Raw genomic sequence first — 25,152 nt, 5'->3', positions numbered from 1 at the left:
TATGAGCGTAGGCGTAAGTAAGGCGTGTGAGATACCCAACAAACCCCCCTGGAGTGAAGAGTGATCAAGTGTACAAGGATCATCCGCCACCAAAGGGCGTCAAATTCAAAGCATCGCGAAATGCTTCAAATTTGTCTCGTGGAAGAGCTTTGGTGAAGATGTCTGCCACATTGTTGGTGGTAGGACAGTAGACAAGGCTGATATCACCTGCATGTAGCCTCTCTGACAAAGTGGTAGTGAATCTCTATGTGTTTCGTGCGAGCATGAAACACAGGGTTCCGTGCCACTGCAATGGCACTCTGACTGTCAGTATATAAAGGAGTAGGCTCCGTAACAGATACATCCAAATCAGCAAGTAAGCGTCTAAGCCATACGCACTCAACTGCAGTAGTGAAGGCTGCCTTGTACTCAGCTTCACATGACGACGTGGCAACAGTGGATTGTTTCTTGCTAAGCCAAGAAATGCATGACGAGCCAAGAAAGAAACAATTGCCACTAGTGGAGTGACGAGTATCAAAATCACCAGCCCAATCAGAGTCACTGTAAGCATGTAACTGCAGTGGTCCCCCCTTGGCATAAAGCAATCCAAGAGTTCTAGTACCCTGCAAGTAACGAAACACACGCTTCACAGCTTGCCAATGCGACATACGAGGCTGATGCATGTACCTGCTCAAAACTGAAACGGCAAACTGTATGTCTGGCCGAGTGTGGCATAGATAGATGAGACATCCCACTGCTGGAGCATAAGTATGGATATCAAACAAATCACTGTCATCATGTAATGACAGTTTGAGCCCAGGTTCCATGGGTGTACAAACTGGCTTGCAATCCTGTAAGCCAAACTTCTCAAGAAGTTGCCCAATGTACCTTGACTGACATAATCCAATGCCTCTAGCATCATGTACAAACTGGATGCCCAAGTAATAGTGCAAAATACCCAAGTCCGACATGTCAAAAGTTTGCTGTAAATTATTTTTGAATGCTGAAATCTGATCAGCACGTGTTCCAGTGAGCAAAAGGTCGTCTACATATAGACACAAAATCAGCATGGATCCCCCCTCTTTATGTACATAAAGGGTAGACTCAGATGGGCTGTTTACAAACCCCTGACTAAGCAAGAAAGCATCTATCTTTGCGTACCAAGCTCGTGGAGCTTGTTTCAAACCATATAGAGCTTTTTTCAGCTTGCATACTAAATTTTCTGAGCCTTCAACTGCAAAACCAATGGGCTGCTGTACATACACTTCTTCCTGAAGTTCCCCATGTAAGAATGCAGTCTTTATATCCAGCTGATGCACTTTCCAATTAAAATGTGCAGCCAAGGCAATCATAGACCGAATGGTCGTCATACGGGAGGTAGGAGCAAAGGTCTCCTCATAGTCAATGCCCTTTTTCTGTGCGTAGCCTTTAGCTACCAGCCGTGCCTTGTACTTATCTATGGATCCATCTGCATTCCTTTTCAATTTGTAGACCCATTTCGTACCAATGGCACGCTTGCCAACTGGCAAAGACACCAAATCCCAAGTATGATTCTTATGAATAGAATCCAATTCAGCTTGCATGGCTGCCATCCAATGCACACTATGTCGTGCATCCTCAAAACATTCAGGCTCCTCATTATCATGAGTACATGCTGCCATAACAAACTCCATGGAATGTGCTGAATCATGCAGTCGAGTTTGCCTTCGAGTACGACCAGCCAAGGGTGTTTCCAAATGACTATCTCTCATAGTCTGCGTGTACCATCTAGGCACCTGTCTTGCTTCCTGACTGTGTACAAGTTCCTGCTGAATTTCAGTTTCAGCAATGTGCTGATTTACTGCATGTTCCATAGGAGCAGCTGGCTGAACATTAGGTTCATTTGCTGAAGTACCAGCTGAATCACCAAATGTGATGGGCAGCAGCCCTTCAAAGACATCACGGGCAGCCTGATATGTATCAAAACCAGCCAAGGATAATTCTGATTTTTCATCAAATACAACATCCCTGCTGACAAAAACCTTCTTGGTCACGGGATCATAGAGTCTGTAGCCTTTGCTTTCGCTGCTATATCCCATAAAGATGCATTTTACAGCCTTGTTGTCCAACTTCTTTCGAAGTACCTGTGGAATATGGGCATATGCAAGACACCCAAAAGTACGGAAGTGGCCAACAGAAGGTTTGCGGCTGTGCCAAGCCTCAAAAGGTGTGACGGTTTTCAAGGCCTTGGTAGGGCATCTGTTCAAAATGTGGCAAGCGCACATGACGGCTTCCATCCAAAAACTATGAGGCAAACTCTTTGCCTTCAGCATACATCTGGCCATCTCCATGAGTGACCGATTTTTCCTCTCTGCTACCCCATTCTGCTGTGGAGTATATGCAGTAGTGTACTGATGGATAATGCCCTTCTGCTGCAAATAAGAATTCAGCATAGAGGACATGTATTCCCCCCCTCGGTCCGAACGGAGAGTCTTAATCTTGCAACCAGACTGAGTTTCCACAAGTGCACTGAAAGCCAAAAATGCATCATACACTTCTGACTTCTTTTTCAAACAGTAGACCCAGCACAAACGTGTAAAGTCATCAATAAATGTTACAAAATAGTAACAACCACCCAATGACTGTGTCTGCATGGGCCAAAAATGCATCATACACTTCTGACTTCTTTTTCCCCAAAATGCAACCCTCGCATAAATGCTCAGGAGGTCTCTCCAAGAGAGGTAATCCATCCAACATCTGAGTACGCTGTAATAGCATCAAGCTGCCATAGTTTACATGCCCCAAACGAGCATGCCATAACTCTGCCTCTAACATAGCAGGAGTAAGAGTGGATGTCAAATATGCAGACTGATCTACCGAAAGAGCATCCAACTCATATAACCCATGACACAAAGAACCTGTCAAGACCAATGTCATGTGTTCCTTGTCACGGACCATGCAACGGTCATCATCAAAGGTGACCTGCAAACCACAACGTGCCATAGAAGAAATGGAAAGCAGATTCTTCTTAATGCCAGGCACATACAAAGCATCCTGTAGGCGGAGAATAGAGCCATCAATGGCTGTAAGCTGAATCTCCCCAATACCACGAACAGGGTATGATGCATTATTAGCACACTGAACAGACTTCCCAACGGGAGGTGCACCAAGAGAAGCAAACAAATCTCTACGAGATGTGATATGCCGTGAAGCACCACTGTCAAAGAACCAAGTGTCAGCATCTTCTGTAGAGCTAAATGCTCTATCAGCCCAAGAGACATCATAACTGCAAGTGTAAAAACAATAGTCCCTGTCTGCAACAAAGGACGCGGACTCACTGGCAGTGGAAGGAGCTGCAGAAACAGACATCCCTGACTCCTTCTTCTTCTCTTTGGCGATGCGCTTCCTGCACTCAGTGATGTAGTGGCCAGGCTTCTTGCAGTAATGGCATTTTCCTTTCTTGGCTTGCGTGCCCCCCTGTTTCTGACTTGTCTGTGAAGTGTTACTACTACCAGAACTCTGCGAAGCATTTTTCCCTTGGCTGTTTTTACCCTTCTGCCTTGACATAAAAGCCTGCTCAGAGGCTATACCATCCACACCACTGTTCCGTCTAGTTTGCTCTTCCTCTAGAAGCAAACTGACAAGCTGAATGAAAGTGATGGGCTCTTTCGAAATCCTCATAGTGAGGTTCAAGGCAGTATGAAAAGCCAAGTAAGAGGGAGGCAGTGAATTCAATGTCGTAGAAATCAGCTGCGCATCTGAGTAGTACTCATCCACATTCATGAGTTGCTCCCGCAAATCCTGAATTTTGTTGAGATGATCCTGCATAGAATCACCCTCATTCATCTTTAGAGTCTCTAGCTCTTTCTTCAAGAAAGAGATGCGAGTCTCATTCTTTCCTGCAAACATCTGCTCCAATATCAACCAAGCTTCTTGTGAAGAAGCTGCTGAACGAATATGAGGAATGATAGAACGCTGAACTGCCAATGCAATCAGCGACATAGCCTGTGCATCCCGTGTATCCCAAGTTTTCTGGGCTGCAGTTCTTGGGGGAAGTGGCTGAGCGGGCTGAGGTGGAGGGGGCTGAGGTTGCCCTCTTGCACGTCCTCCTGGAGGAGGAGTAGCGGGAGCCACAACTCCCGGTCGTGCTTCCTCTCCACTGACATAATCCCACAAATTTTTTGCCACTAATACATTCTTCATCATGAAAGACCAAAGGGAATAATTGTTCCCATCCAATCGGTCTTCCTTGGACACATAGGTGAATACATCTCCCTGATTTGCCATTATTTCCCAAAAGGTAATAGAGCAATGTCAATGCAGTACGGACTGGAAATCTGCAAATTTCCAGAAATTGCAGCAAACACAAGTCTGCAATTAATGTGCAAAGGGTACTCTGTCACAAAAAACTGTCACTGATGCACGCTTCCCAAGGTGCAATTAGTGCTCAGCAGCACTAAAACATCAAAAGCCCCAAAATTTTCTGCCCAAAATTTCTGTCACAAATGTCTATTACGAAAGCCCCAAAATGTGCATTCAATGTGTCACAGACAGACACTGCACGCTTCCCAATGTGCAAACAGTGCAGTGCAACACTGTTATGAATAAATCCCCAAAATTTTGCCAAAATCTCTGTCAAAAACAGTCGGTCTGTGACTGTATCAGCAGTTTAAATGCATCTGTCCTCCAAATACACAAAAGCCCCAAAATTTTCTGACCATTCAGTCAGAAATTTGCATGAAATTTACTTTTCCAGTAAATTTGTGCCAACCGCGTGTGAACCGCCGCTTCCAGAATTTTATTCTGGGCTGAAATAATAAAATTTTTGAAAATTTTACCTGGTCGTGCAGCACGTCGCGAGCTGCTGACGTGACAAAGGCAGGCGGGCAGGCGTGAGCAGGTCGTCAGACGGGCTGACCAGACGCGATGGGCAGGCGGGCTGCACGTGGTCAAAACGGCGGGCAGGACGGGCTGATGTCAGACTTGCGGGCTGCACGTGACGTTGACGGGCGGGCACAGGTCAGTCGCGTGTGACGGGTGGACTGACGGTGGTCTGACGGAAGTCGTATGGGCTAACAGACGACTTAGGCGGCGCCTGGGCTGACGAGGACTGCACTGTTGGACAGCGCGCTGGCATACGTCAGCGCCTGCAGCTGACGTGACGAGACTGATGTCAGACGTGACTGACGAGACTAACGTTGACGTGGACCTGGTGCTGCTCGCGAGCTGCTGACGGACAGGGTACTGGTGGAGGCTGGCGACGACTTGTACTGTGCTGAGGCAGCTCTGTGGAACAGCGCCTCACTGCTGACAGAACTGACGACAGGTTGTACCTGTGCTGAGGTGACATCTGACGCTGGAGCAGGACTGGCGTGTGCTGCAGAAGCTGAGTTCAGAGCTGAGCTCTGATACCAAATGTCAGATGGGAGAGGATCGAGGTGCAGCTGAAGTGCAGTAGACAGTGTGAGAGTGAGAGACAGAGTTGAGCACGATACCCAATGCAATAGTACTGAATAGAGTGTTAGCTGAAAGTACAAATGATAACCCTTATACCTTAGAGTTATAAGGGGCTGTTCACACCCGAACACAGTAAGTGCCCGTAAGTGTGCACCACAAGCACATACAAAATAGTACACATAATCTGGGGGAAAAAACCTCTCCTACCGAGAGTAAAAAGTGCCCCAGTGTCCTAGTGATCACCCGCACACTCCCATATGAGCGTAGGCGTAAGTAAGGCGTGTGAGATACCCAACAGATGAGTGAATATATTCATGCAAATGAATGGAAAGCAACTAGTTTACAAGAAGGAGAATATACTGTGGCAGTCTGGCAGACTGCAGTCTTGGGGATAAACATTATGCTGCAGCAAAAGCAGCCTTCCATAAGAGGGCTGCCATCTTCTATTTCACAGGCCAAGACTCCCCTCATTGCCAAAAATCAAGCATGGCTAGAGGCCCTACCCTTGTGCCATGATTTGCTAAAGGATGTTGATAATGGACAGGTGCGGGCTCCTCCTGTTAAGGAAATCTATGATGGACCCAAAGGGTTCTTCAAGGTCCTCTTTCGCAGATCGAACACTAGTGCTTAGATCATGTAACACATTTCTTTGTTTTTGGATGAACAACTAGTTCATGCCAAGATATTCTTAGGCATGATTGTCCCATTAGGTTGGAAGTGGTGAACTTCCCCTTAGTATATTTTGGTGGTTTCTTCCTCTCATCTTGCACTCGTTGGGACAGATTGGAGCCTCACTTTGAGGCTCTTGGTTTGTGAGCCTTGCTTCATGAGTTGAAATGGGAAACATTTGCTAGGTATTGTTTTAGGTATGACCAGTTGGGTCACTTCATCTCAGAATGCAACCATGATCTTGAGGCACTGCAGCATCATGTGGATTCTAAGGTAGATGTGCCTTTGCAAGTGCATGAGCTTCAGGTTTTGTCTTAACAACAATATAAGTCTCCTCTTGGGCCTCTTGGGCAAAATGGATAAATAGATTTGCATAACATTGTTGCACTTTTTAAGCCAGCAACCTGGGGAAAAACTCTTGTAAACACTGTAAAGTTGAGGCTCCTAGCACAAGTCGTTAGGCTAGGAAAATACAAATTCCATAGGACTTTTTGGGAAGGGGTGTCAACTTTTCTGCAAAGTTGCCTTAGATCTATTGGCATGAGCTCAATGATGCATTTTGCAAAAGGAGTAGCTTTATGGCAAATGTGAGACATTGGGTCAAATGAACATGACCTTGCGGGATTTTATAAAGTGTGTAGCTTGATTGCCATGTGGATGGAAGCTTATAAGGATTAAAAACTAAGTGTTTTGAGGATTAGCAAAGGCTAAATGGAAGAAAACAAATAGATTGCTAATCTTGTGAGCCCCCCATGTCATCGAAATGGGTTGTGCTTGGAATTGAACCAAAGGATAATAAGTTCAAGGACTTTTAAAAAGCCTCAAACTTCTCACATGGTAATGCTTTGGTGAATGCCTGCAACATTTTCCTATGTGGATACATATATCTCTCTTTGACATAATGGTAATGCATCCACGATTTCGTGCCACTGCAATAGCACTCTAACTGTTAGAAAGAATGGGTGTAGGACCCTCCAATGGTAAATATAGATCAGCCAACAATCTATGCAACCATACACATTCCATTGTTGCTATGAAGGCGGCCCTATACTCAGTCTCACAAGACGAGCTAGCCATTGTAGGCCGTTTCTTGCTTAGCTATGAAATGCATGAATAACCCAGAAAAAAACAATGTCCACTAGGAGATTGCCGAGTGTCTGCATCACCAACCCAATCTGAATCATTGTAAGCCTATAAGTGCAAGTCTCCCCCCTCAGAAATAATAATGCATGTAACTAAGTACCTTGCAAATATTTGAAAATCCACTTAATAGCTTGCCAATGTATGATCCATGGGTTGTTTTAATGTCCAATTGATATAGTTTCCAACCATAATTTGCAGCCATAGCAATCACACATCTTACCGTACTCATACAAGATGTAGAAGCAAAAGTTTCCTCATAGTCTGTGTCAGAAGACGTGGATCTAGAGCATGGCATGAGCTATGGAGGATGGAAGACGTAGACATGACTCATGTAGACATAGACACAGACAAGATCAACTGTCACACAAGTGAAGGTTCCAAGATTGAGACTTGGACTCATAAACACAATCTTGTGTGTTTGACAATGACACAAACACTTAATTGAAGGACAAAAATACTATGACATTACATTGAAAAGTGAACCAAGTACATCATTATATAGTCTCTGACCTTTCTTCACTCTCCTCACTATGCATGTGGGATTCAGGACATCTCTTCCTAAAGCATACATCATTTATCATTTCTCAACACCCCCCTCAAATGATGAGTTCCTACACTTACTTGCTTTTGCCCCCCTTACATGATGACATAGCCCGGGAGACTAACTCATAGGCAACCTAGTCAAGTTAAACCTTGAGACTTTACATCTTTGGTAAGGATTTTATTTTACAAAGAAAATCCACTGAGGGAAACAAAATCCACTATGGGAAAAATAATTTCTTCAAAACAATCTGTTAGAGTTGTTGATGGCGGAAGCATCTTTTTCTTCTTCTCTTTTATTCATGAGCTGATTCTAATGGTTACCATTCTGCACTTGTTGTGCTCTTTTATGATGGAAACATTCACTGGCTATATGGCCAATCTTACCACAATAATGACATGTCATCCAATCTTTGGTGTCGGAGTTGTTGAATCCTCGGCCTCGGCCTTTAGTTCTAGTAGCTCCTTTGGTATATAAGAGATTTTTCCTAGATGATGGGACACTATCTTTTGCATTCTTATTCTTCTATTTATTCTCTTCATCAAGAAGAAAGTGCTCAATATCTTTTTGTGACAATTAGATACATTGCTGAGAGTAGAGACAAGATTTTCATGAGGATCCTAGTTTACACTAGCAAGGAGTACAACAATGGCTTCATCCTCGTCTATTGTTTTCTTCAAAGTGACAAGTTAAGTTTTTAGACTTTTGAATTTGTTAATATGCATGGTCATTGAAGTGTTGTTTTTTATGTCAAGCTTAAAGAACTGCATTAACAACTTGACCTTAGAGTTTTTGGCTTGGCTTCCAAAGATCCTATCAACCTTTTTAGCATCTTAGATACCATAGATATGGTGCAATACATCATCAGATAGTCCCCAGGCAATGATGCCTAGAGCCTTGTTGTTCATCTTTTTCCACTCCTTTGTCTTGAGCTGGTCTTTTTCAACGAACCCATCTTCATCATCTTTCTTCTTGCTATCTGCATCTCTTACATCATCCTCAAACAGGTCCCACAAGTCCTTCTGCATAAGGTGGTAAATGGTCTTCTCCTTCCAAGCATGAAAGCCTTCTCCATTGAACTTGGCTATTTGCTGAAGTTCTGCCATGTTGATCAACTTCAAATAGCTGAGATAATACCAAAAAGTGAGTTGCCCAAGAACACAAGTAGATTAGTGCCAAATAACACTAGTTGAGTATCAATAGATACTATGCTTGAAGATTTGAAGATCTTTATATTGAGCTTAATGTTGCTGCTGATTTCTCCCCTTCTTTCTGATTTGATGGGAAAAAACTTACTGAAAACTGAGTGAATCACCAATTAGAGTTGCAAGAACTTCCTTGAGCTAAGAGAGATGTGAAAATGGCGTGAAAAGAAATTTTGAGGTGAAATGGATATGGAGTCTTCGTCTTTTCTTGAATCTTTGTGAATGACTTCTAAGCTTACTCGGGCACTTCCAGATCTGTAGTGAGCTCCAAAGAGTGTAGCTCAGCTATTAAAACCACTGTTGATAGCTTCAGTGAGAAGAAATAGTGAAAATGTCAAGCTTTGAAGCTTTGGGTATGGCTGCCCACAGAGATGACAGTTAGGGTTTCACAAATTGTGACAGATAGAGAGAGAATTTTAGGGAGCCCTTTCATCCTGAGGTTGCTCACTTGGGGGTCTTCAAATGCCCCACAAAGATCTGGAGAATCGTGCCTTGTGATGGATGTTGGACCAGATCGAATCCTTGCTTGCGAAATCTACGCCAGATTGACGTTTTTCTGCAATGCCGGGTCTTGCAGGGCAAAATATTGACGTCTGAGGTAACGAGCAGGAGCGTCTCAAGCTGGAGAATAACTTTCCTAAAGAGAGAATGAAGAGAGATGAAACCGGTCCATGACTCACATAAAGCGGTAGTTCCTTCAATTAACACCTGGACTTTACATACACACACATAAACAAAAACCTCTCTCCCTCGCTCAACACCAGATTGGCCCCAAAGACCGGTGCCCCTCTCGGTATTTCTTTATCAATTAAAAGATAGAAAATTACAAAAAAAAAATGGTAATGTTCCAAAATACATAACCTGTGAACAGTTGATTTTCATCTCTTGTAAGTAGATCCCAGCTGCATAGGAGCAGTACAGCATGTCCAGATCAACATCCCTTACTGTCCAGCATGTGCAGAATTCACTGTTCTTACTGTCCAGCACATTGTTCTTACTGTTCAACATGTGCAGAGTTCATTGTTCTTCTTCAGCATGAGCAAAGTTCACTTTTCTTACGATTCAGCATGTGCAGAGTATACTATCCTTATTCAGCATGAGCAGAGTTCATTGTTCTTATTCAATATGAGCAGAGTTCACTGTTCTTACGATTCAGCATGTGCAAAGTTCACTGTTCTTATTTAGCATGAGCAGAGAAAACACAGAATTGTACCTTCGATGGAATCAATCCATCATTCAAAGCATTTCTTCTGAGAATAGAGAGAGAGGTGATCAGAGGGAGCAAGCTCTACCTCCGTGCTTGAGTCAGAGACGTAGAAGTACTCTCCATGGCTGGTTTTCTTGCAGCAATCTGCCCTCAGCTCCTCAAAACTTCATTCTCCCATCTGCCCCTTATGCCTATTACGTTTTTTTTAAATGCTCTCTCTCTCTCTCTCTCTCTCTCTCTCTCTCTCTCTCTCTCTCTCTCGGGAATTTGTGCCACATGGCATACATGTAACAATTTTTCCGTTTAAACCTTCCAGTCTAAAATTCTCCATGACGAGTGCAAAATTTGACCTCGGCACAGACCAGAGAATTAATCCTCGTGTAAAAACGAAGACAATGACGCGAACAAATTCTGGGGTCCAAAAATAATAACTCCCTAAATTTTAGGGATGGTGACCCTTGCATTCCTCAAGTTGTTCTGTGCAACTTTTATCATTGCGACCACATCAAAAGTGTAATGTGGCTCAGTTACAGTGACTTTTATTCCGTGAGCATTCTCACATGTGCATCTTCTATCTTGGCCAGGCTCATTGTCCTGCACCATCTCTAGTGGCTAAGCACACAGTCCCAAACCACTCGCATTCTATTCTTCAGTGCCCATTTAATATGGAACTGGTCCTAAGGCTCAGACAAACCATTAGTCCAATTTGTCTCAATGGCTGCCTCTTCTAGCCATGCAAAGATCCCGCTTATTCCAAGAGAACTTGGGGGTAAAAAGCAACAACAATAAAAGAAAAGAAGAAAAAAATGTTTATATAAGTAAATAAGAAAAGCAACTGTAAAAAGTATCATCACCTAGTGACATACCCCCCTCTTGAAAGAAGCAAGCAACCTCAATTGCATACCACACATGCTAACAGATAACACAAGGCGATAACAAGATTCTCCATGTTATTAGTGTCATCCCATGTATCACTTGCTAACAGATGACACGTGGCGATGGTAGGAGTTTCCCCACTACCATTTGTGTCATCGCAAGTTCAAGTCTCACATAGATGGAGGATTACATCCTATATCCAACTATGATTATTAGGAGCCTTTCTAATATACATGTTTCCGGATGCAACACAGGGTGATAGCACGTATACGCGAACTATTAGTGTCACAATATGCATATTCATTCGATTGAAGTGTAACAAATACAACTTCAAAGCACTGAGATTTCATTCAATGATACACATGTTAATGCCAAATGTAAGCCATACATTATGCCTTATTCAATGAGATACAATATTCAACTGTACAATAGAGAATGTACATTGCTTCAAAAAGCATTCTAAGTCACTGTAGATTCCAGTAAGAAAGCTTCTCGGTAGAGTTGCAATAACTGAGGCGAATTTGCCAATTCAGCCTCTTCCATCGATTTGACATCCATTGGTGAATAGTTCTTGAACTTCACAAAAAATCTTCTTACAACTCTACCTTTCACTTTCCTATCCTTATGTGCCAGGATCTGCTCATGAACTCGAATCTCATCTAATTCTGGCTATTCCTCTTGAACCAAATCTTCTGGCAGTTCACCAATAGAAGGCCTCAATAGGCTCACATGGAATGCATTATGAATTTTCCAATTCTCTGGCAATTTCAGCCTATATGCTACGTCATTGATCTTCTCTGAGACTTGAAAAGGGCCATAATAACGCATACTCAACTTTAGAAACAAACGTTCCTTGCCCTTCTGTTTTCTCAAACGTGCCTTTTCAAAATGCAATAAGACCCAATCATCCTTTTTGAACAAGAGCTCCCGACGATGACTATCAGTAGCTCTTTTCTATTTAGCTTGTGACTTTTCTAGGGCATACTTGACCTTTTTATATGCTTCTTCCCAATCTTTTACAGAACAATCTACTTCAAAGATGTTATCTTTTGTCTGCAAAATGGGAGGCAATTTCTTTCCACCTTCCATAATCTCAAAAGGTGCTTTGCCAGTAGATGAGTGCATTGTATTATTGTATGCATACTCAACCAATGGCAAGTAGTGTTCCCAACAAGTCTTATGATCTGAAAGATAACACTTCAGTAAATCTAAAATAGTCGAATTTGCTTCTTCATACTGTCCATCAGTTTGTGGATGGAAAGAAGATGAAAATTTCAGCGTAGTGCCCATGTTTTCAAACAATGCTTTCCAAAACAAGCTAGTTATTCTTGGGTCTCTATCACTGACAATTGACCGTGGCATTCCATGGTACTTAAAGATATTTTCCGTAAATATCTTTACCATGTGTTCTGACTTAACCTTTTTCCTTACAGGAATGAAATGTGCCTGTTTGCTGAATCTGCAAATGATAGTCCAGATTCCATCATTCCCTGAAGAAGTTCTTGGAAGATCAAAAATGAAATCCATGGCAATACTTTCCCATGGCCTTTCTGGAATAGGCAGTGGTTGCAATAACCCTGGTGCCTTCTGTCTATCAAATTTGACCTTTTGACATACAAGGCAAGATTTGGCATATGCGCATCAATATTAGATCTCAAGGCTGGCCAATAGAAGAAAGCCTCTACCGCTTTGACTGTAGCATCAATACCACGATGTCCTGCATACGGTGGAGCATGACTTTCTAATAAAACTTTTGGCCTTAGCTGTTTTGTAACGCATAGTCTTCCATGCATCATGATAAAGCCTTCTTTGAACACATAATGATCATGATGTTGGCCATTGATCAACTGTTCATAGATTTCAGAGAAATCTTCATCATCAGCATACTGCTCTTTCATATCATCCAATTCATGGTGATAAGGAATTGAAACAGCTGACACCTGTGGTTTGCGAGATAAAGCATCTGCAACTACATTCTTCTTGCCTTCCACATGCACTATCTGAAAATGAAACATAGATAGGAAATTTTCCCAACGTATGTGTTTCTCTGACAATTTAGCATGTGTAAGAAAGTATCTAAGTGTTTGATGATCTATTTGCACTATAAAATCAGCACCAAGCAAATAGTGCTTCCAACTAGAGAGTGCATGGATCACAATCAATAATTCTCTCATAAATTTGGTAAGTCCTTTCAACGACAGAAAGTACTCTACTCTCGTATGCCACAACTCGGCCATTCTGCATTAATACAGCACCAATGTTGTTACCACATCCATCACACTACACTACAAATGGCTTAGACAGATCTGGCAAAATAAGTACTGGATCTATAGTCATTTTCCCCTTCAAACATCTAAATGCTGATTTCTCTTTATCAGTCCATTGCCATTTGACATCCTTCTTTTCAAGCATATGTAAAGGAGAAGCAATCTCTGCAAAGTGTCTTACAAATCTTCTGTAGTAAGAGCATAGGCCAAGAAAACTGCAGACATCATGAACAGTTTTCAAGTCTGGCCAAGAGACAATTGCTTCTATCTTTGTAGGATCCATCTTCACACCATCTTTAGAAACTATGTGCCCAAGGAAGTGAATCTCTTCCAAAAAGAATTCACTCTTCTTACCATTAATGAGCAATCTGTTACGCTTAAGCTCATTAAAGAACTGCAACTAGGTGTTTTCTATGCTCCTCTTCATCCTTTGAAAAGATAATCATATCATCAAAGAATGTGCCAACAAAACTTCGATAAGGGTGGAAAATTCTATCCATCATCCTGTTAAACATAGTAGGAGCATTAGTCAATCCAAACGGCATGACTAAAAATTCATAGAGACCAAATGTCGTTCTAAAAGCAATCTTATGAATATCCTCTGGCCCGATTCTAATCTGATGGTATCCACTTTTTAAATCTATCCTGCTAAACATTCTTACTCCCTGTAATCGATCAAGAATGTCATCTATCCTCGAAATCAGAAACCTATTCTTAATCGTATTCTTATTCAAGGCTCTATAGTCAATACACATTCGCCAAGAGCCGTCCTTTTTCTAAACTAGCAACACAGGTGAACAAAACTGAGAACTACTGGGCTGAATTAGTCCTTTCTCTAAAAGCTCATTAACCTATGTCATAATCTCTTTCTATTGTGCTACACTAACCCTATACGGCGGCCTATAGGGCAGACTAGTCCCTAGAATAAGATCTATGGTATGATCTTCAGGCCTCTCAGGGGGTAACTCTCCTAGTAACGAATCTAAGAAACAGTCACTGAATTTATCCAAGAAAGCCCTTCTACTTTCATCTAGCGCAGATACATTACTGTCAACTTCATTAACTTGCTTTGCAAAAACCAAGTATGCAAAAATATGATTTTTCATTATAGAAGTAATTGCAAAAGTAGAAACAACTGGGATAGACTCTCCTTTAAGCTTCACATCTAACACATGAGTCTTGCTCCTATGAACAAGAATAATCATTCTATTGTAAGTATCCAAGATAGCATGCTTCCTATGACACCATGGGATACCCAACAGAACATCACAGCCCTCTAGAGCCATAATATGGAACTCCTCTATGTCCACATAGCTCTGAATATGCATATGAAGTTTGCCAAGAATGGGGATGATAGGTTCAGTATGTCCTGGGCATGCAAAATCAGCCTGTCCAACTGGTCCCATTTCCCCGGGATGTATATCCAATTTAGCTGCCAATGCTGGTGAGGTAAAGTTTGCACGAGCCCCAAGATCAAAGAAAATAAGCACTGTGGAATCTCTAATCTTTCCCCAAGCTCTACACAATTCTGTAGCATCATCAACTGATTGATCTCCCACCATATCAAGCACTAAGCCAATGCTGGGCTTCTTTTTACTTGGCGCATCTTTATCCTCCACATCTTTAGAAAATTGTTGTGGGCACTTACAAGCAATATGGCCTTTTTGTTCACAAATAAAGCATTTTCCAACCATCATTAAAGCCTTTCTTTCTTCAAATGTTTTGCCAAAAAATGGCCTCTTTTGTCATTTACCCTGCCAGGATCCTGCTTGAACTGAGAATCCTTCTTTTCAGTGCCTTTAAAGCTGTCAGCTTTTCCTTTCAACCATGCATTTGCCACACCAGCATTTTCAATTAACTGTACCACATTTGTAACCCTAGTCTTGGTACAACAATCCCTGATGGCTTCGGGCAAACCGCAACATTACTTTTCAATTTGTTCTGACAGGGGCACTGTCCTATAAGAACTCACAGGCAAAAGTGCTTCCCAAAATTTCTCATTGTACTCTTCTAAATCCGTACAATTTGCCACGTCCAATTTATGCCATGCAGTCATGACATCTACTTCAAACGTGTTAGTTAACCATGAGGCTGCAAACAACTGTTTGAAATGAACCCAAGTGACAGGTGCATATCCTTGCATCAACAATATGTTCCACCACTGCAAAGGATTACCTTTCAAAAAAGTTGCAACCTTCCGCACCTTAGAAGTCTCAATAAAATTCCCTCCTGTGTAAGCTACATCAAACTACTCTATAATTGTCAAAGCTTTCAACTTATCTTGCATACCACTGAAGGTTTCAAACTTTATTGCTTGACCACCCTCTTTATAGACTTTAGGCTTTGCACTTTTTGGTGTCAGGTTGTCATAGACAGGTGGCTGTAAAAGGGGAGTCCCTTAGGTGCATTATCAACATTCATTTCACCTGTCTTAGCTGCAATATGCCCACTAGGCTAAGAAAAACCAGTGGCTGCATTTTGTACTCCAGGCATCATATAAGGACTCTGCAGAGTCTGATAACCGGGCTGTAGACCAATATTAGCATAAAGTGGATTCACTGCCTCAATAGGCATTATTCCTGGTGGCCCTCTAGGCAAGTATCCCTGATAACCCGTGGATAATCCATCCATTGCTTGAAAAATTGACCCACCACCAAAGTAACCAGGATAAGTAGCAAACTGAGGAGGAACAGTCTGCTGTGCCACTTGTGCATAACTGCCTTGACCATTCACTCATTGATCATGTGCTTGTGCTTCTTGTTGCACTGGACCTATCTCCATGTTTAGTGTCTTTTCCACATGCTCACGCACATTAGAGGTTTGCCTTTTTGAGCGCTCCATGGTATGATGTGATGACTCAACCTGAGAATCCTCATTATGTGACTTCAAAATTTTTTGCATCCGAGGATTCTTTACTAGCTGTTGGAAAGAGCCAACCATATTGAGGAGTTGTGCCATAAACAAGTCCTCATGTTCTTGCTCCTCATCATGTGGTTCAATCTCGGTTCTAGAAGGTGGCGACACCTGTGCACCAATACTCTCTCTTTGGTGTCTATGAGCAGAAGAAGAACTCTCTTCTTCATGGGGGAGTTTTCCTTTGCCTTTATCCATGTCTGCAATCTCTCTAGTCCTGTAATCTCTGTAAAACCTGTGTATATGGCCTTTTCACCCAAAACTGTCCGAGCTTAAATTCTTACAGAAAAGAATTCAGATCCCGAGGATGGAACCATGCAACCAGTCTATGACTCACAGAAAGCGGTAATTCCTTCAATTAACACTTGGACTTTACATACACACACATAAACAGAAGCCTCTCTCCCTCGCTCAGCACCAGATTGGCCCCGAAGACCGGTGCCCCTCTCGGTATTTCTTTATCAATTAAAAGATAGAAAATTACAAAAAAAAATTGTAATGTTTCAATATACATAACCTGTGAATAGTTGGTTTTCATCTCTTCTAAGTAAATCCCAGCTGCATAGGAACAGTACAGCATGTCTAGATCAACATCCCTTATTATCCAGCATGTACAGAATTCACTGTTCTTACTGTCCAGCACACTGTTCTTACTGTTTAGCATATGCAGAGTTCACTGTTCTTCTTCAGTATGAGCAGAGTTCACTGTTCTTATGATTCAGCATGTGCAGAGTACACTGTCCTCATTCAGCATGAGCAGAGTTCACTATTCTTACCATTCAGCATGTGCAAAGTACACTGTTTTCATTCAGCATGAGTAAAGTTCACTGTTCTTATTCAACATGAGCAGAGAAAACACAGAATTGTACCTTCGATGGAATCAATCCATCATGCAAAGCATTTCTTCTGAGAATAGAGAGAGAGGTGATTAGAGGGAGCAAGCTCTACCTCCATGCTTGAGTCAGAGACGTAGAAGTACTCTCCATGGCTGGGTTTCTTGCAGCAATCTACCCTCAGCTCCTCAAAACTTCATTCTCCCATCTGCCCCTTATGCCTATTACGTTTTTTTTAATGCTCTCTCTCTCTCTCTCTCTCTCTCTCTCTCTCTCTCTCTCTCTCTCGGGAATTTGTGCCACATGGCATACATGTAACAATTTTTCCGTTTAAACCTTCCGGTCTAAAATTCTCCATGATCGGTGCAAAATTTGACCTCGGCATGGACCAGAGAATTAATCTTCGTGTAAAAATAAAGACCATGACGCGAACAGATTTTGGGATCCAAAAATAGTAACTCCCTAAATTTTAGGGATGGTGATCCCTGCATTCCTCAAGTTGTTCTGTGCAACTTTTATCATTGCGACCACATCAAAAGTGTAATAACCATTTTACTCTCTCTTGTTTGTTGAGGTAAAGGAGCATCCATTTTACTCTCTCTTGGAGAGTTTGTAATAGCCATCTCAATACTGTTTTGGCTACATTTACAACAGCCCTTTCATGCTATACTGCTTCCTCTACTGTATGTGGCAAACCATCATCAATTCCCTAAGTTCAGGAGCCATTTTCAATAGGCACAAACTCCAAAGAAAGTGGCAAAGGGCCCTCAAAGATATCATCAATGTCATGGGTAGTTGGCATTTGAAACTGCTCGAGTGAAAATGCAATATTTTCAGCAAATATGGCATCCCTATAAACAAAAACCTTCTTTGTGCGGGGATCATATATGTGATAGCCCTTGCTTTTCAAACTATAGCCAATAAAAATGCATTTTACAGCCTTGTCATCAAGCCTCCAATGAAGCTCTTTCGGAACATGCGCATAAGCTATGCAACCAAACACCCGAAAGTAGTCAACTTTGGGTTTCTTGCCATGCCAAGCTTTGAACAGTGTAATTGTCTTCAAAGCCTTAGTGGGTGTACGATACAATGCATGATTTGCACGCTGAAGGCCTTCTAACCAAAATTTACAAGGCAGCCCCTTGCTTTTCAACATACAATGAGTCATTTCCATGAGAGTGCGATTCTTTCTTTCAGAAACTCCATTTTGCTGAGGGGTCATTCTAATAGTGACTTGATGCAGAAAGCCATGATCAAGCAAATGTCTCAAATGCTCGAGACATGTACTCCCCCCCCCCTCTATCCATGTGAAGTGTTTGCACCTTTAAATTAGTTTCAACCTCAAGCTTTGCTACAAGATGTTTAAAATGGATGAATACATCAGATTTGGCCTTCAACCCATATACCCATATATATTGTGAGCAGTCATAAAATGTAACAAAGTAAAGATGACCCCTAAGTGCCCTCATGGAACCACAAACATTAGAGTAAGTAAGCCGCATTTTTCGGACAACATGCAATGCACCATCCTTTTTTAAGACAAACTTGTGCATCTTGCCCAAAATACATCCCTCGCATGCATGAGGTGGAGTCTCCACTGGAGGCAATGTATCTACCATATGACACCTCTGAAGGGTCATCAAACTCCTAAAACTCATATGTCCATAGGGGGCACGCCAAAGCTCCGCATTTTGCATAGTAGATGTAAGACTAGTGACTGAGAACATCATGAGATTGTCTATTATATATATCTAGCAAGAACAAACCCTTGTAAGTGCCGGACAGCCCAAGTGCATAATCTATCTCTCTATCTCTAACAATGCATTTGTCATTCTCAAAGATGACCTGAAAGCCATGCTTATTGAAGGCAGAAATAGACAACAAGTTCCTTAAACTGCCAGGCACAAACCGACATTTAGAAGCATGAAATCAAAACCATCTGCAGCAGTAACACTGGCTGTCCCAATGCCACATGCATCACAACTGTTGTTATTTGTGATACACTTTCCAGCAAAAGGGCTAAATACAAAGAGGTAAACAAGCGCTTCTTGGGAGTGATGTGCTTTGATGCACCACTATCAAAAAACCATGTTTGCTGCGTTTCAACACCATTAAATGTTGAATCAGCCATAGAAGAATCATAACTGCATGTGAGAAATGCATAATCCTCCTCCACAAAGTTGGTTGAAGCATCACCATCTACTAATTTACTGGCTGATGCCACTTGGACAGCCAAACTAGAGTCTTTCTTATACTCCTTGGCCAATCTCTTTCTGTATTCGTCACTTATTAGTGACCGGACTTCTTGCAATAATGGCACCAATTCAGCATCCTAAATAATCTCATCAGCATTGAGCAACTGCTCACGCAAATCCTGTATGTGAGTAAGGTGATCCATCATGCTATCACCCTCATCCATGTTCAGATTGGCCAACTCTCTGTAAAGATAGAAGATCCTAACCTCATTGCGGGCTATAAGCATATGCTCAAGTATGTCCCATGCTGATTTTGAGGTGTTACAAGATCAAATATGGAATAATGTCCCTTTTTACCGACAATGCAATCAAAGAAAGTGCTTGTGCATCCTTCGAATCCCATTTTCTCTGATCCTCCATAGGAGGGGAAGGAGGGGCAGTAGTAGCAGTAGTAGCAGTAGTAGCAGTAGTAGCAACATGTCCTGGAGTGTGACGTTGAGGTGCCTGAGGTGTGAGACGTCCCGGTCCTTGCAAGTGACCTATAACATAGTTCCACAAGTCCTTCGCAAACAATAAGGTTGTAGACCATAAAACTCCACAACGGGTAGTTTGATCCATCAAGTTTGTCCTCTTGAGTAAGGACACCAAGAATACTGCTTTGATCATTATTTCCCTAATGTGCCATGTTGTCAATAATTAACAAAAACCTGTAGCCAAATACTTCGGTGCTGAAGTGTAGAATGTGTACTCTTTACAGTACCAAAAAACCCCACGGGATTAAGAAACAAGTACAAAATTGTCACACAAACGCCAAAGTGTGCACAATGTCACCCAAATTAGCACTCAGTCAAGAAATAACAGCAATGCATTGTTGTACCACACCTGCCTCAAAATGCATGTCCACAAAAAGTAGAAATTACAATAAATTAATGCCAATTCTCACCAAAATTTCTAGAATTTTCCCAATTTTTTTTGCTCAATTTGACTGTAGCAACAATTAAATGATGTTGCATCTATTCTTTCCTGCCTCGGAGTACGTGCAAGGCAAAAGCCCCAAATTTCAAAGAAATTGAAAAAATTTATACCTTACAACTCAAATTTCTGCAAAATGTCGCCTCGAGATGAGCATCAATAGTGAACAACAGCTAGAATTTGCCTCCGGATGCGTGCTAGATCCTCTAGGCCAAAAAGCCCCACATTTCTTACGCAATGTCCGGTTGGGGTGGCAGAAGCAGCGCCTGTTGGAGTTGGAAGACACACTAGTCTAGGCAAAGTAGGCTGGTCTTGGCAGCCACAGGGCGGTGCAAATTGGCAATAAGGTTGCAACACTAGTGGCTGGGCAGCAACTTCATGTGCCGTAGGCAGGCAGAGCTGAGTGGCAGCTACAACAATTCAGCTGAATGTTTCCCCTTCTTTTCCTCGTACAAACCAAGGCTCATGGCAACAGGACCTTGCACAGAGTGCCACCAGTGGCAATAGCTATTCGAAACCCGCACAGGGGCTGTCCTAATACCAACTATGAGAAAACAAGATCAGCAATGGAGAGAGAAACGAGACAATGATAGTGAGTGAGCTGAAGCAATAGAGTAGAGTGTACTTACTAAACTTAAAGATAGAGTGAAAATACAACACTAGTTTGGGTCATGGGTTGACCTAACCAGCCTTCCACCAACTAACTAGAGTTAAGCTGACTTACTCTAGTTCCTAGTGTCACTACTTTAATGTTTAAAGACATTAGGTACACACACTACATTGACACTTTAATAAGTGTCCACATCACACGAAATACATTGGGCATTACCCACAATTACCAAATTTTAACAAAAGGGCCCGTTTTTTCGTACTGAATCGTACAAATACGTACGGTACGATATGGTACCGTACCTCCTCCTCCCATTGTATCCCTATATGAGTACTATTTTGTTTTGTACATCACCTTAGCTTCTTTTCACAGTACATCACTAACCATTTTTTAGCATGTCACACTTTGATATCTAGTGACAGCCAACATTGTACATGGTTGTCTCATAGGCCAATTTTGGCCTCAAAAAATGTTAATCTCTCTCTCTCTCTCTCTCTCTCTCTCTCTCTCTCTCTCTCTCTCTCTCTTTGTAAAAGGTAATTGTATTAATTACGAAAAAGGTACAAGTTTGAATGATTACAAGATACACGATGGCTCTACCCCATCATGTGTACACGCTGACTTTCTACAAGAACCAGACAACCAAAGAGTTACAAAGTCATGGCAAAGACACAGAGGAAATTGCCATATGCCAGGGACATAAGTCCTCCGGAGGGAGCATGTCAGAGTGCCAGAGAAGATCTATCTGCCAATACAAGAGACCTTTAAGCCGAGCAATATGCCGCTGAACATCATAGGCGGAATCAAAATGAAAGCATTCCGAATGGTCCAGTTATGCCAACAGCCCAAATATCGAAGAAAGTGAAACAAGATCTTCATGTGTGGCTGTGTCGGTGCGGAATATTTGGGCCGCGCAAAAACCCAATCAAACGAGCGTAGCGAGAGGCCAACCACCGCTCACCAAACGGCTGACAGGAATGACCAGATTTTCTAAGTGAGGGGGCAAGAAATAAAACGATGACGGGCGGATTCCACAGTGGTGGGGCAAAAGAAACAGTTGCCATTGGAGATTCGACGCTTGGAAAGAGCTGAAGCAAGCGGAAGACCACCAATCATCACCCTCCAAAGAAAGACCTTATATTTGAAGGGTGTCTTGTTCAACCAGCCCTCCATCACAGTTACCCTCCACCATGACCGGGTTTTATGCAATCCCCATAGAGTATTAGCTTTAGTAACCAGCCATTGATGATCTTTAATCAGAAGATGGTACACCTGGTTAGCTGAAGCCTTTTGTAAATTCAGTTGGCCTGCACACCTGGTTAGCTGAAGCCTTTTGTAAATTCAACTGGCCTGCAAAGTCCCAGTCTTGCCAAGGACGATCCGTAGCAAGGGCAAGAAAGGGCTGTCTACTCTGGAGCACCCTCAAAAGCTGTTCCCATAAATACATGTATCCACAAGGGATCCTGAAAAGCCTCCTGGCTGTACGAAATGATATCAATATATTGCGACTAGCAAGGGTGGCATCCGCTACTGAAGTTAAGCCCAAACGTGCCATGCGGTTGAATTTTGGTCAAAGCTCATGTTTACCTTCCCACGAAATTAACCGCGAGACTGCCAACAATTCCAGTTGAAAAGAATTAGTAGCTAAGGATCCTCCACTGGATGCCACTGAGCCTTCCGGAGGACCAGTCGCCGCCAAGAACACACCAAATGGGCAAGCAGAGATGAAGAAGAACTGGAGAACCGCAAATCTGCATTAAGAACATGCCACCAAGAACTCCGGATTTGAGTATTGCCATGCAGAAGCCCGTAATCCTCAAGAAAATAACGGGCTATAACAACCCATGGATGATGCTCCGAGCACATGGCGCGAAAAAGAGAACAACGGAGTGCCAACATATGAGTTTGGGCATCTAAAATAGTCCCTCCACCCATACGTTTGGGGGTGCACGCATGCGACCAAGAAATCCAGGAAATGCCTGCATGCAAAGAATCATTCTTCCATAACATGAAACGAATAGACTGAGTAAGAGCATTGAGTGTAGTAGTAGTCCAGGGCAGCAAGGGCAAGAAGTATGTGTGCATTGGCAATATGATTGTCTGGGCTACTTTGAGGCGAACATGGAAGGGCTAGGCCTGAGACTTCCAATACAGAAACTTAGCCGCAAGTTTCTGTGAAATCCACTGTAGTAACTGCTTTGGGGAAACATCAACACCCAAAGGGTACCCAAGATGCCTGACAATGGAGCCACGGGGAACAACCATTCCCTGCTAGTCCAATGACTGCAAATCCGACTCCGTGCAGCTGAGAATGGCTGATTTCAAAGCATTGATGCGAAGACCGAAAGCCAGACCAAAGAAAGCCCAAACATCTAAAGCTTTGCGAAGGTTATCCTTGTCCACACGTAGAATCATAAAGCTGTCATCAGCCAAGGATTGACCAATGAAGTGCTGTCCAGAGGGAAGCGACAATCCAGCCAACTGAGTAGAAGCTGCCATGTGAGATAACATCGAAAGAACTGGATGAGTCGCAAGGGCAAAGAAGAGAGGACTCAAAGGGCACCCCTGTCTGACTGAGCAAGCAAGGACAATTGGCTTGGTAACGCCTCCATTCAGCATAACTCGTGAAGACGCTGTAGCACTGATAGTGTAGATCAGACGAGACATCCGAGCACCAAAGCCCATAGAGGACATGAGTTCTGCAATGAAAGACCAGTCCAAATAATCAAAAGCCTTTTCCTCTCTCTCTCTCTCTCTCTCTCTCTCTCTCTCTCTCTCTCTCTCTCTCTCTCTCTCTCTCTCTCTCTCTCTCTCTCTCTCTCTCTCTCTCTCTCTCTCTCTCTCTCTCTCTCTCTCTCTCTCTCTCTCTCTCTCTCTCTCTCTCTCTCTCTCTCTCTCTCTCTCTCTCTCTCTCTCTCTCTCTCTCTCTCTCTCTCTCTCTCTCTCTCTCTCTCTCTCTCTCTCTCTCTCTCTCTCCGAAATTCCAAGCCTCTCTCCTATCTCTTTGTCTCTTTTTTTTCGTGAAGATAATTGAATTAAGTAGCAATATTTACATCAGACCATCAAGTCAGCTAAGAAAAACAAAACGGACACAAATGAAAAGCTACCAAGACTCTAACACACAAATATCACACAGAAATGACAGCTGGTGTGGAGCGAACAATATCCAGCCAGGGAGCAGCAATGTTAGGAACAACCAAATCAACTGAAACCAAAGAGGAGATCTGCCATAACACTAAACCACGAACATAGGTCACATGACTATGGATGCCCGAGGCCGAATAAAAAATAAAGGCATTTTGAATCTGCCAGCCACAGAGCTATCCATCTAAGGAAATGGAAGAGGCAGGAATAATCTGATTGCAAAGCAGACATAGAAGTCATCCTTCCCATAATCCACGTACGAGCTACTATTTGCTATTGAGTCACCAAGGACCACACACGAGAAACAAAACTCTAAATCTGTTGAGCAACAGGGCGAGAGACAAAGAGATGAAGCAATGTCTCATCACATGTGGTGCAAAATACACGACTATGGGAGATCTTGTGAATATGCAACACATCCCCAATTGGAAGACCCCCAATAAGCAATCTCCACATGAGCACTTTACCTTGATAAGGAAACTTAGACTTCCAGAGTTGGAGGGATCTTTCCTGTCACTTCTTTTTGCTATCCCGAATATGCCATAATTTATTAGCCTTTCCAATGGCCCATCTCTTGGCCTTGACCATCTGATGACAGATCTGATAAGCCGACTTTTTTTCGAAATCATCAAGCAGCACAAACATCCAATCTCGCCAGGGAGACAATGGTTGTAAAGCAGACAAAGGAGAGAACCTCAAAAGCTTGTCCTGTATGGACGACCAAATGTCATGATAGCCACGAGAGGCACCCAAAACTACTGATGACAAATACACTAGAAAGAATAAAGATAGGGCTGCCCAAGAATGACACCATCATGGACTCCCTGCAACCCCAAATAAGCCATCTGATTAAGCTTATCCCATTCCAAAACTTTATCAGGCCAATCCAACAACCTGGAGGTAGAGAGCACTCCTTGCAGCGAATTCTCCTCCTTATGAAGATCAGGAGGGCGCCAAACTGCAAAACGTAACATCTCTTGCCAGGATGCAATCAAATGAGAAAGTAGAAAAGATTAGGAGACCTTAATAGGCTTTGTGGAGTTAAGCACATACCACCAAGAAACTTGAATAACCATGCTACCATGAGAGATACCAGTCTTTTCTATGAAAATTTTTGCAATACCTGACCACGGATGACCCTCTGCACAGTGCCTACAAAAGT

General features: G+C 42.6%; 1 protein-coding gene and 1 pseudogene across 4 annotated transcripts in view; both read right to left on the bottom strand.

Annotated features, from left to right (window-relative positions):
• Positions 1–25,152, bottom strand: part of LOC148025644 (PX domain-containing protein EREX-like) — a 103,494-nt gene that overhangs the window by 4,218 nt on the left and 74,124 nt on the right. The gene's annotated exons all lie outside the window — the stretch shown is intronic.
• LOC148025645 (uncharacterized) lies at positions 11,851–16,056 on the bottom strand (annotated as a pseudogene).

The sequence above is a fragment of the Lygodium microphyllum genome, chromosome 14, assembly GCF_053477565.2.
Source record: "Lygodium microphyllum isolate KBCC chromosome 14, Lygodium_microphyllum_v1.1.10, whole genome shotgun sequence".
Taxonomy (NCBI): Eukaryota; Viridiplantae; Streptophyta; class Polypodiopsida; order Schizaeales; family Lygodiaceae; genus Lygodium; species Lygodium microphyllum.
This window is presented reverse-complemented; position numbering and strand designations above follow the sequence as displayed.